This window comes from Emydura macquarii, unplaced genomic scaffold, assembly GCF_026122565.2.
Source record: "Emydura macquarii macquarii isolate MOO-44397 ecotype Brisbane River unplaced genomic scaffold, CSIRO-AGI_Emac_v2 contig_2362, whole genome shotgun sequence".
In the NCBI taxonomy this organism is placed as follows: Eukaryota; Metazoa; Chordata; order Testudines; family Chelidae; genus Emydura; species Emydura macquarii.
The window spans coordinates 2664236-2676756 of NW_027132499.1; the positions used below are offsets into that span (position 1 = coordinate 2664236).

General features: G+C 37.0%; 1 protein-coding gene across 1 annotated transcript in view; it reads right to left on the bottom strand.

Annotated features, from left to right (window-relative positions):
* The window catches only part of NLGN4X (neuroligin 4 X-linked), a 180837-nt gene extending 179697 nt beyond the window's left edge, over positions 1–1140 (bottom strand). The window contains exon 1 of the mRNA XM_067560999.1: positions 1114–1140. The gene's annotated coding sequence lies outside the window, so the exon portion shown is untranslated. The remainder of the gene's footprint in view (positions 1–1113) is intronic.
* Between the last annotated feature and the right edge of the window lie 11381 nt (positions 1141–12521).

Sequence of the window (12521 nt, forward strand, 5' to 3'; positions counted from 1 at the left end):
AAAACTAGGCTGGACAAAGTCCTAAAAAGATATATTGCAAGGAAGAATCCTAAACGAACACAGAGTGGTACTAGATGCTCTACTAGGTTTTTAATTTACCTGCTTGCCACCAAAAAATGTAACGAAGAAAATAGAGGGGCAGGGGAGGGAGATAGGAAATTTAATTTCCTATTGAAAATTTTCTGTTTAATTAGATGGAACACACAGAAGCCTTAGGTGCTGCCTTTTGCCCCCTTCTGGAAAAAGAACCAGATCGGGGGGAAAAGACTGTGTTTATTAGTCACAATAAATCCACAGAAAGAAAACATGCTGTTTCAGTGTTTTTCTCTGGTTAGTAATAGAAATAAACCTGTGAAAATGCTTGACAGCCCCTATCATTCGACCCAACACATAAAATTTAAAAATGTCATCTTGTGTTTAGTTAATTATATGTTACCGCATCAGTGGGTTTTCAGAACTTTAGCTCAATTCATCATCTTTGCTCCAGCAGTAAAGCAGATCATATCAAGCAGAAAAACAGAAACCAAAAAAATCCAAAATATGAGAATTTGTCATTTCTCCCTCCATTTGATGCTAGTTTTCCAACTAGTTCTACCCAACAGCATGACCAAGACACACTGCAGTGTCAATTTGACACACTGCATTTCATCACTTAGCTTCGTTTTCCAGCTTGTGCCTGGTTTTAACAATGATAAAAAACATTAGGGAATGCATTGTGAAATATTTCAATCAAGCCTAAAGTTAGCATATACATTTAACACAGTGATCATGCTGGTATAGAAGACTTAAGTTATATGCATTGCTATTATTATTTGTACTATGGTAGGGTATTTTCAAGGATCAGGGTCCCATTGTACTAGGTGTGGTATGCACGGAAGGGCCTTGATCCTGCTCTCATTGAGGATCAGGTCCATAATGAGAAGACAGACCTTGTCCCAATATGGATACACATATATAATTTTTATTTTGCATAGTCTTTCCTCACAGACTAAACATTCACATATACACACAGACTGTGTGCCTAAGGATACCTCCAAAATCATTTTACCGCTACAGAGAAACTCCAACACCATTTTAAAAGGCCTGCCTCAAAAAATCAAGATTACGATTTACCCATTATTGCCATGTCTGACCGAATCTTCAGGGCTGTTACGCAGACAGGGAACTCAGTCGTTAGATCACTTGAAATGAGATGGAGTATATTTTGAATTAGCTGATGCAGATGACACAAAACAACTTAAGATACTTAAGTTCAGAGAAGACTGCGAAGAGTTACAAAGGGATCTCACAAACCTGGGAGACTGGGCAACAAAATGGCAGATGAAATTCAATATTGATAAATGAAAAGTAATACACATAGAAAACAATCCCAACTATACATATAAAATGATGGGGTCTAAATTAGCTATTACCACTCAAGAAAGATCTTAGTGTCATTGTGAATAGTTTTCTGTAAACATCTACTCAATGTGCAGTGGCAGTCAAAAAAGCTAACAGAATGTTGGGAATCATTAGGAAAGGGATAGATAATAAAATAGAAAATATCATATTGGCTTTTTTTATAAATCCATGGTACACCCACATTTTGAAAATTGCATGCAGATCTGGTTGCCCCATTCCAAAAAAGAATTGGAAAATATATAGAAAAGGGCAACTAAAATGATTAGGGATATGGAAAGCTTTCACATGAGGAGAGATTAATAAGACTGGAAGTTTTTAGCTTGGAAAAGAGATGACTAAGGGGGATATGATAGAGGTCTATGAAATCATGACTGGTGTGGAGAAAGTAAATAAGTGTTATTTGCTCCTTCTCATAACGCAAAAACTAGGGGTCACCAAATTAAATTAATAGGCAACAGGTTTAAAATTAACAAAAGGAAGTATTTCTTCACAAAATGAAAGTCAACCTGTGGAACTCCTTGCCAGAGGATGTTGTGAAGGCCAAGACTATAACAGCGTTTAAAAAAAGAACTAGATAAGTTCGTGAAGGCTAGGTCCATCAATGGCTATTAGCCAGGATATTCAGAGATTGATGTTTGCCAGAGGCTGGGAATGGCTGACAGGATGGATCACTTGATGGTTACCTGCTCTTTTTATTCCCTCTGAAGAACCTGGCATTTGGCCACTGTCGGAAGACAGGATACTGGGCTAGATGGACCATTAGTTTGACCCAGTATGACCGTGCTTATGTTCTCTTTCACAGCTAAAATAGTCAATCAGTATATTTTTTCCTGTTTTCTGACATGAGTCCATTGGTCAGAAAAAAAGGCACAAGGCTTTTAAACTGTAGTTCAGCCAACTTCTATTATGACCTTCACAATGTCTCTGAAGTAGATTTGTTTTCCCCCCCAGTATTAACTTCTTTTCCTCTATCAACCTTTGTGTCATTTTCAAAGCATTACTCTGTGGTATCTTCCCTTAAGCAGAGTCATATCTCACTGCACAAGGTTATCAGTTCATTTCCACCCTCTCTAGAGTTAGTCTTCTCTAAAATATCACTGATCGTTCTGGGCAAAAACAATATTATATAAGGGATGCACAGTTATTTTGCTCTCTCCCTGAAGTAGACAGCAAACATAACTCTTCGCTGTTTGCAAGAGAGCTACATTCCCCTAAACCTCCCTAGTGGAAAAACTACTATTTATCAGGGACCTTCTAATGGACCTGTGTAGAATGATTACAGTTGATAATATTTAGAATGCTCCATCAGTTTTTACAGAACAACAAAAACTTCATGTGGACTTTCATAATTTTTATAGACGGTGCAATGAATCCTTAGGTATTACATAGACTTCTCTGACCATAAATCACACTGTACACACAGCAATATTCACTGCTCTCTTATGGTGAAACAAACCATGCTTTATGTTTCCAAGTGGACAAGGCTCTGCTTCTTGCTTAATTCTATTAGATATTTAAAGCTTCTGAATTTCTTTAAGAGACTATGGCAGGGGTCACTGACGCCAGTGGTTACTATTATATCATTTATTTTTAAAAAATCAAATATTACTAATAAACCATAATAGAATCCAAAAATAAATATCCACAAACTAATACAGTCAATTAATAAAACACAAATATCTAGGACGCAGTCAGGGGAGGAAACCTGAATCCTATGACAGATAAGAGGATTATTCTACATCTTATTGGACACTGCAAAGAATTCCTATCTGTTTACCTCAGTGGCTGTCTAGCGGATCACACAGCTGCTTCTTTTTTCTCAAAACAGTTCCTTCTCTAGTAGCCTCTGTTAAGGTCAAGGTGGATCTATTATCTAAAGCCTGTGTTGGCTGCTCTTTATGTTTTTCATTGGCAGTGGCTTGGGGGGCACATTATTGGGTCAGCAGCATTCTGGATGGCCTTGAGAAACAGAGAACCAATGTCCTCTTTGTTTTTGTTTAGACAGCTGTTGTTCCTCCTGTAGGACCGCCCCCAGAAGGGATGGTATATCTGTCACCTGGGCAGGTTGCCAGCCACTTCCAGTTTGGAATCTAACATTCTCTTCCACTTGCAATGAGAATAACTGACTGGTATCTTTGACGCACTATTTCTCCTGTTCTGATTTCCTGGCATTTTTCTATTGCATAATGATTTCAACGATTTTTGTACCAATTAGCTTTGTTAGATGTTGGCACTAAGATTGCTGTGCTTCTGTACATACAGTTCTGAATGGGTAATACTCAAATTCATTTTGAAGGGTGTTTTGATATTCTGACAATACTAACTACAGATCCTATTAATTCACCAGGAATTATCCCCCTTGAAATGAGTCTTTTGCTATTTGTTCTGACTTTGCTGATAAACCATTTGCCTATGTATACTAGGGCCCTGACGTGGTTCATATGAACTGATATGTAGATACTTAAAAGGAATATAAACAACTTTCAATAACATTTAGTACAGTGCTTGAAATTTTCTGAATTAGGAATTTACATTGTTTTCGCAAAATTTGTGACAAATTATCTCAATTTTTATCAGCTATAGAATTGCTTGAAAAGTGTTAACATTTCAATGCAAATATTTTATCAACGTTTCAAATTGAGATGGGAAAAAAGGAATGATCTTTTCACAAAAAAATAATCCCCATTTTTCAGCTAGCCCTAAAATTTACATTGCAGTAGCACCTGGAGGACAGCCCAATCAGAACCGCATTGTGCTAGTTATTGAATAGATATTTAAATGTTCCAATCAAACAATGTTACAATCTAAAAAAACCCAAGACAGTTGTCAGAATAAACCATTAGTAAATTTTTGGCCATGTAGTATTAACACATCTCAAAACCCATGATGAACCACCGTGATTTACAATGTGTTGAACATGTATTTGCTCAATGAGTTGTTCAATATTTTGACTTTTAAAAAGTAGCGAGTTGTTCATTAAAAAAAACCATATTTTTTCCCATTTTCCATTTCTGTACCATCCTTTGGGCAATGATGATGATCAATTTCATGTAGTTTCAGTGGTTTGGTTGCATTCTGTTTCCTGCATTTATTGGAAATTTACATCTTGGATACATTATCTTTGATGCCACCACTCATTCTTGGCCAAAAACAGGACAGCTCTGGCTCTGTTCTCTCACTTTTTAATAAACTGATTAACAGTGATCACTACACTATGCATTTCCAACCTCATGCTGTATTATGACACAATGTAATTTGTACCAAATCCCATAAAATGATGCAATTTCTCTATGGGCATAAGTAGTTTTTATGCCTGAGATGCCAAAGGTTTTTCCTGTTGGCTATCCATCAACCATTATCTTCTCAAGATGTTATAAGATTGGGCAATTTTGGTTCTCACCTGACTTTGTCAGATTTTGGTTTGGAAATTTTGGTCAGTAATTGTGTTGTATTTATTTATTCCTGCAGTTCCTTGCCTGCACTAAATATAAGCGCTCTTGAAAGCATGTCCAATGTAAGATGATTTTATGTAGGTCCTTATGAAACATTTCTCAAATACTTTTGCAGGTTCATTATCATTTTCTGAAGTCCAGGTTGTGTTACATTAAATAGTTTCTGTAATATATCTGACTTCCAAAGGTTTCCGTTTTTGTTTTTTTTTGTTACCACCACTGTTTTCTTCTCCCCATAAGTATGTTCAGTGAAACCTCTCAAAAACAATTATCAGGATTTATTTTTCAATCAACGCATAGTTCCCTTGGGTTATAGTCAGTGCTTTGGAAGCATGTAACCTTTCAGCCTCCAAACCATGTGTGTTTACATCACAGGTTTCATGTTAATCTCAAAATATTATAGTACTGGCACTTTCGTGACAACTGGAGTTGGAAGAAATATTTTCGGCACAGTAAAAAATGCAGTTGCAGAGTAACTGAATCTATTGGCTAAATTTGGTGAATAGTTTCAGTTGAATTAAAAAAAGATTATTTTGCTGCTGAAAAAGTCAAAACAGTTTTTCAAAATGAACCATTGACATGTCACTTCTAATTAACATTTTGTTTCAAAGTTTCATTTCAAAACATCCTTCACAGCAGTACATTTGACCCAAACATTTTTCCAGTTTTTTCTTTTAGGCAAGTAAAAACAAAAACAAAAAACAAAAACAAAAAATGAGCATTCCTAAGCAAATGTGTCCCTATTTCATCACAATGTATTGCTCCATTCATCTTCTGCCAAACCCTTCACCAAAGACTGCCCTCTTCAGCCTCTTCCTACCAGACACCTCCCCCCAACACACATGAACAAGGGGAATAATGCCAACCCAACACCCCAGATCTATCTCCCCACCAGCCATCCCTACTTCTGGCTGCTCCTCTTTGCTGCTGCTGGAAATAGGAAGCTGCTGTTCCTGAGCAGTTAAATGCAGGCAGTGAGGCTAGGCTCACACACATAGACATGTTACGGAGCAGGGCCCAGGCTGAGTTTTTGAAGGTGTGCTACTCACTTAGCTGAATTCCCCTGGGATGAGTCAGGTGGCTTGAAGAGATTTCCAGACATTGTAGGAACAGCAAAGCAGCTGAAAAAGACAATCTAAAATCCTGAGTGTTCCACAAAACAGCAGACTGCTTGAGAGGTACGTTGCTGAGTTTTTGGCACTGTGTTAAGATCTATATCAACGTGGTGTATTATAACACTAAAAAATCCAGTCCCATGAAATACCTCATTAAATTAGTTAACAATTTTGCATCATGTTTGCATCATGTTTGGTGGACAAGTTATACACGTTTAATCATATGCATTTGCAGGTTTCTCTTCAACCCAAGCATAACATGGGCCTTCTTCTTCCACTATAGTATATCAAGTAGTATTTGTCCATCTACAGATGTGCTAGTGTTTTTACCAAATGGGCACATTTAGTGCCCACTATATGAATGAAGACTACTCTACATTTTTAATACAGGACTACGATCACAAATTATTTTGTATACTCTTTCTGTGACCATACTGTACTCAACTGCAGTATCTATACTAAAATTCACCATTTACTTATTTCAAGTGTCACAATGCCAGCTGTTGTTGAACCTTGCTTTGTAAAATTATGAAGAGCCTCAACAAAGTTCTTTGTTTCTGTATCATCATCAGAACGTGATGCTTTAGCTACATTTTCTTCAGTTAATTTTTGTTTGTGCATTTCTTTGCAATCTGTGCTGAGCATTGTAGTTTTGCACCTTATTCCGCTGAATACCTTCAGATTGTACTCTGATTGTTTCAATATTTATTATAAATAAAGCTGGTTTCTGCCATTGGTTTAGCTTTGTTATTCTTTTTAATTAGATGCATTTCAGTGCTTGCTAACATTTCCATCTAAGAAGAATAGTTTGCACTAGCCTTGCAAATATTTTTTTAAAGTCAAGTTCATTTCTTGAAACAACCTCACTTTGACTTGTTCATCAGTTATACTACAAATAACTCAGCCACTAATTAGTACATCTGTCAGGTATTCAAAGTCACATGACTTAGCATAATTATATAGGTCGATAACATAATGGTGATTTTTCTAAAGTTATTTTTTGAGCTGAAGTTAATAACACAGGATTAGAAATAATATTTTAAATAGTGAGGAAGGCAAATTGGATTGTAAGGGAAAGGGGAAAAAAATCAAGTACATGTTTAACAGGAACCCTAAAACAGCATTGGTGTTTGCATCCATTTATTAACAGAAATCATCATGAAATGAATGGGAGTTTTGGCCCTTCCTTTGTAATGATCTCAAAATTTATGACAATTTCCCCCCCACTTTCAGTTTGTAGCTGAAGTTGTTTGTTTATCACCATAGAAAAACAAAAACAGGCATGCATTTCCATTGACAGGCAGTCGTGTTTAAATAGTATGTAATATGCTTGTTACTTTCTCACCAAGTTTTATTGTTAGCCTCTCTCTCAGCTGAGTGTAATTCAAACAAGCCAAATTAGTTACCATTCAAAGGACAAACAAAAGACTAAGGATTCCTCAAGGACAGTTTACATTGTCAAAGCAACTAAATATTAAGTCTATTTAAGAACAAGATATGGATAAACTAACAACTGGTTTGTATTCAGTGTACATCCTGACATGCTCTTAATCTATAATTATCAAACCAGGGAAGTTTTTCAAAAAGTTTATTTTACATATTGTTCCCCCCCACCAATTCATCTTTCAGGATTCTTTATTTTTCGTCAAGTTTATAACTCCTGTTTTGTTTTTATTTTCTTCTTGGCTTGTCTTGTAACAGAATGCCATGGGAGATTGTGTTTATTTTTTCCACTGCTCAGCATCACTAAATTTAATGTCCTGTGGCATTTGGTTCAAGGCAGACAGTGGAGGAAATAACATTTACATTCATCTCTAAAGTCAGTGAGAACAAAGTGCTTGAATCACTACAATGCAAATGCTGTAGGAACAGTATAGCTCAATTTTCCCAAGGAATTTTGGCAGTCAGTATGCAACAGATCATCTGATTCCTAAAAGACATCCCAGCCTAATTCAAACAGGAAGTGAGTCCATTAGCTGAGTTTGGCCAGCATGAAGATGAACTTCAGGAAAACAAATTTGGGCATGGAGATAACTTTTGCTTCTATAAGGACTGATTGCTATTAGTTGCATTATTAACCTATAAAGTGATATTTTACAATGGAAATAAATTGGTAATACAGAAATTAGCCATTAGTATATATCCTTTTGGTAGAGTAACCAGCTGAAACGGGTGTGCTTTAGTTGGCAATTAATGTCTTGGGAGGCCTTGGAACTGTCTATCTTTTTCTTACAAGTATATTTCCAGACTTTTTATTTACATACGATATGGGGAAAAAACTTCTAAAGAAAAGGTCATAGACTACTTTTTATATTGTGTGTTCAGCTATACTATTGAAGTATAAATATCTCAAAAGAGAGGAGGGCAAAGAAATAATTTAAAACCTCGATTGGGATTACATAATGGAAAACGTAAAACCATACTGGTACATGTCTACTTCTTTCTGAAGGGACATGTACGTGCTAAGACCCCTTATAAGTCACTGGTTTAGTAATGTAGAAGCTTTGAGTTTTAGGTACATGTCTCAAGAAAACTGCCTTTTGGTCTACTGTCATAATTTCAGTTTGTGAGCAGCTAGTTATATCCTGATTGTTCATAGGTGATAAACCATGAGGATTTAGGGTTTGCTCCTTCTTAGCCTGACCCTGGAACTCCTACAGAGGTGAGGGAAGCATATTCAGGCAAATAGTCCCATTGATATGATGTAACATTTGCAATAACAGGCCTAAATACGTAAGGCAAAGCATCAAGGTTCACGTCTTCTATACAACTGTTCTATAATAATCTCACCTTGAAGGCCATTGATTGCAAACTAGATTGAAAGGGTGAAAGTCATTACTAGTTACTGTTAGTATTTCTAGTTAGCTTCCACACTGGCTATGTAAGGTTTTGAAAGTTTGAGCATGCACTTGGTGAAAGGTAAAAAAACAAGTTAATTAAACCAAAACTTCTTTGGTGTAAGGAGTTGACAGCTAATGCTGCGAAGACTGATGTCCATTTTTACTACCATCTCTTACCAAATAATCTTTGTCAATTATTTGTTAAAGAGATATTACAAGCTACAAAGATTTAAGATAATGTTTATTATATAGTCATCCCAACCAACAAGCAACTATCTTTTGATCATATTCATTTGTATGCTTCAACAAGTGCACCTAGATCAAAATCAATGAAGGTGTAGCCATTTACAAAAGGTGCGGAATTTGGCCTTTTATGGGGTACTATAGTTTAGAGACATGGTTAATAAAATTCTCAGAAAAAGGATAGAATGCAAAATAGACTTTATCTGACTAATTTAACCTACACACATAGACATTTCTGAACAATCTTTCAGTTGGTTCATAGTAATGTTTGCACAGTCACATCAGAAATTTACTTTGTTCCCCCTTTCTTAAGCTTCTTACTTGGGAGAGAACAATGGAAGGGAAAACATTAGTATATGAAAGAAATTGACTTCTTTGATAATGAAAACTTGCAGAAAAAGTATTTTAGTTGCATCCTGCATTCTTTTCACAAACACAATGGAAATATACTGTACATATATTCTGTGCACATCTTTCATGGAAAATCAAAATTAAACACTGCTTTAAAAATAGATAAATAATACTTTGATACCTGGGTCTAATTTATCCTCCAATTAAGCCTTAAAAACAAACAAACCAATAAAAACTAAATTCAGAATCATGTAATGATTTTTAGTTCTGACATATTTTTACAACCTGTTTATCTTCCTTCTGGCAAAAACATATTTGTCTTTTTTTCTTTTGGAAAAGAAAAAAAAAAGAAAGGTGGTGGGAAATACCACCACCTTCCAAAATCGCTAAACAGCTGTATCAGTTTGCTTTTAGGGCATGGATTAGCATAACTGTGGTGGATTGCCCGTATTTGGCATAGAATGGGATTAATGTAGTATATCTCCTCACTTAAAGTGCTTTGCTGCACATTTTGCCCTAGCTACACTATGGGCCAGATTTTTAACATTTAATAGGCACCTGAAGATGTAGATTGCAGCAAGGCATTTAGGCACCACACTCCCATTAAAATCAGTGTTTTTCAGAAAGCTCTCAGGAACCTAAATCCCAGTGAAATCATTGAAATTGATTTCCGTGAGAGTTAGCTACTTTTGAAAATCTCACTGCCTGCATAGATAGGCCCCTAACTACGTTTGAAGATCTGGCCCTAAGGGCTAGACTCACAAAAGGACTTAGGTACCTAACTGCTAGTTTGGGCATCTAAATCCCAAAATCAGGCACTACAGGGATTCACAAAAGTCCCTCTCAGCTGCCGCTCAACCCTGCAGGGGTCCACCTCGCCTGTTGAAGCTGTTCCACTGTGGATAAATAATTTAAAGTAGTAACTGGAATAAGGGAGTCTGGGTTTTCCACCTCTCATATGAGTGCTCCAAGCTCCAAGATACAGAGTAACTCTCTCACTCTCTCTGGCCCAGTGAGTCTTTCATTATTTAATCGGAGTGCAGCAGTTGCAACAAAGGAGACTGAGGGAACCTCATATCAGAATATCCTATACCCCAGTGGTAAGAGTACTCTCCTGAAAAGTGGCAGCTCCCAGTTCAAATCCCTTGGTGGGTGGAGTGCGAGGGAATCTTGAACTGGGGCGTCTCCCACATCCCAGATGAGTATCTAACCACTAGACTAGAGTTATGAGGGAGGTTCCCACTCCCCTGGCATCTTGCTAAAACAGTGCAGCCGCATAACCACAGAAAGGGTTTGCAGCTGAGAATCCCAATCAGAGGAAGATGCCTCCCTTCATCCTGGATTTAGATGCCTATCTCCAAGAGAGGCGTGAGGCTTAAGACACAATCCTTAGCTTGGCATCTTCCATTGATTAGCTTAGGTGAGCAGCTGCCTAGTGTGCTGGCTTTTGTGAATCCCATTCTGAGGGATCTCTCTTTCACCATGCATTCTGTAGGGGGTCTAGGTGCCAAACGAAGGTGCGTGAATCCTAGTGATTTTCTAGGCACCTAAAAATTAGGCGTGATGACACAACATTACCTCACCTAAATTTCTTTGTGAATCTAGCAGTAAAGTGCCTATATCACTTTTGAAAATGGGACTTAGCTTTTGGAAATTTTACCCTTTGTCATACAAAACTGCACAGAGATTGGAAGGCCCAAGGGGAAAGTTAGTTCTTCTGGGATCTGAACCTGTACTTCCTGAGACTCTAGGTACAGATATTCAAAACAAAATGCAAAAACCCTAGATGCTTATACTACTGAATCATAGCCTTATCACCTACCATTTCTGTAATTACTTGCTCTTTGTTCTCAGATTCCAAGGCCAGAATGGACCCTTGTGATCAACTAATCTGACCTGTAACCAGTGTAACAATGGCTATAGACTTCCCCCAAATAATTCCTAGACCATATCTTTTAGAAAAATCATCCCATCTTGATTTAAAAATTGTCAGTGATGGAGAAGCCACCACAACCCCTGATAAATTGTTCCAATGGTTATTTACCCTCACTGTCAAAAATGTACTCCTCATTTCAACTCTGAATTGCCTATCTTCAACTTCCAGCCTATGATCATTTTATACATTTTTCTGCTAGACTGAAAGGCCCATTGTAAAATATTTATTCCCCACATAGATATTTATAGACTGTAATCAAGTCATCCCCTAACCTTATCTTTGACAAACTAAACAGATTGAGCTTTTTGAGCCTATCACTAGAAGACATGCTTTGTAATCCTTTAATCACTGTCATGGCTCTTCTCTGAACCCTTTCCAATTGATCAACCACCTTCTTGAAATGTGGGCATCAGAATTGGACACAGTATTCCAACAGCGATCACACACATACGAAGTACAGAGGAAAAAATAGATTCTGTAACCCGCATAGACTATAAGATCAGAAGGGACCATTATGATCATCTAGTCTGACTTCCTGCATAATTCAGGCCACAGAACTTCACCTACCCACTCCTGTAATGGACCCCTAACCCAAGACTGAGTTATTGATTTCCTCAAATAATGATTTAAAGATTGAGATTTTCCTGTTTATGCATCCCAGGATCGCATTAGGTCTTTTGGCCATGGTGTCCCACTGGAACCCATGGTTGGCTGATTATCCACCAGGACACCCAAATCTTTTTCAGACTTACTGTTTCTCAGGATAGAGTCCCCCGTCCTGTAAGTATGGCCTAAATTCTTTGTTCCCACATGTATACATTTACATTTAGATGTATTAAAAACACAGTGTAAACACAGTGTAAACACAGTTTACCAAGCAATTCAGACAGCTCTGAATCAGTGACCTGTCCTCTTTATTATTTACCCTCCCCCAATTTCTTTGTCATCTACAAATGTTAGCTGTGATTCTACACCACTGATAAAATTATTAAGCAGCCTAGGTCCAAGAATCAAACCCTGCAGGACCCCATTGCAAATATACCTGCTTGATGATGATACACTTACATTTTGAGACTAATTGCTTAGTCTGTTGTAAATACATTAATGTGGGCATGTTAATTTTATATTGTTCTAATTTTTTAAATCAAAATGTCATGCAATACCAAGTCAAATGCCGTACAGT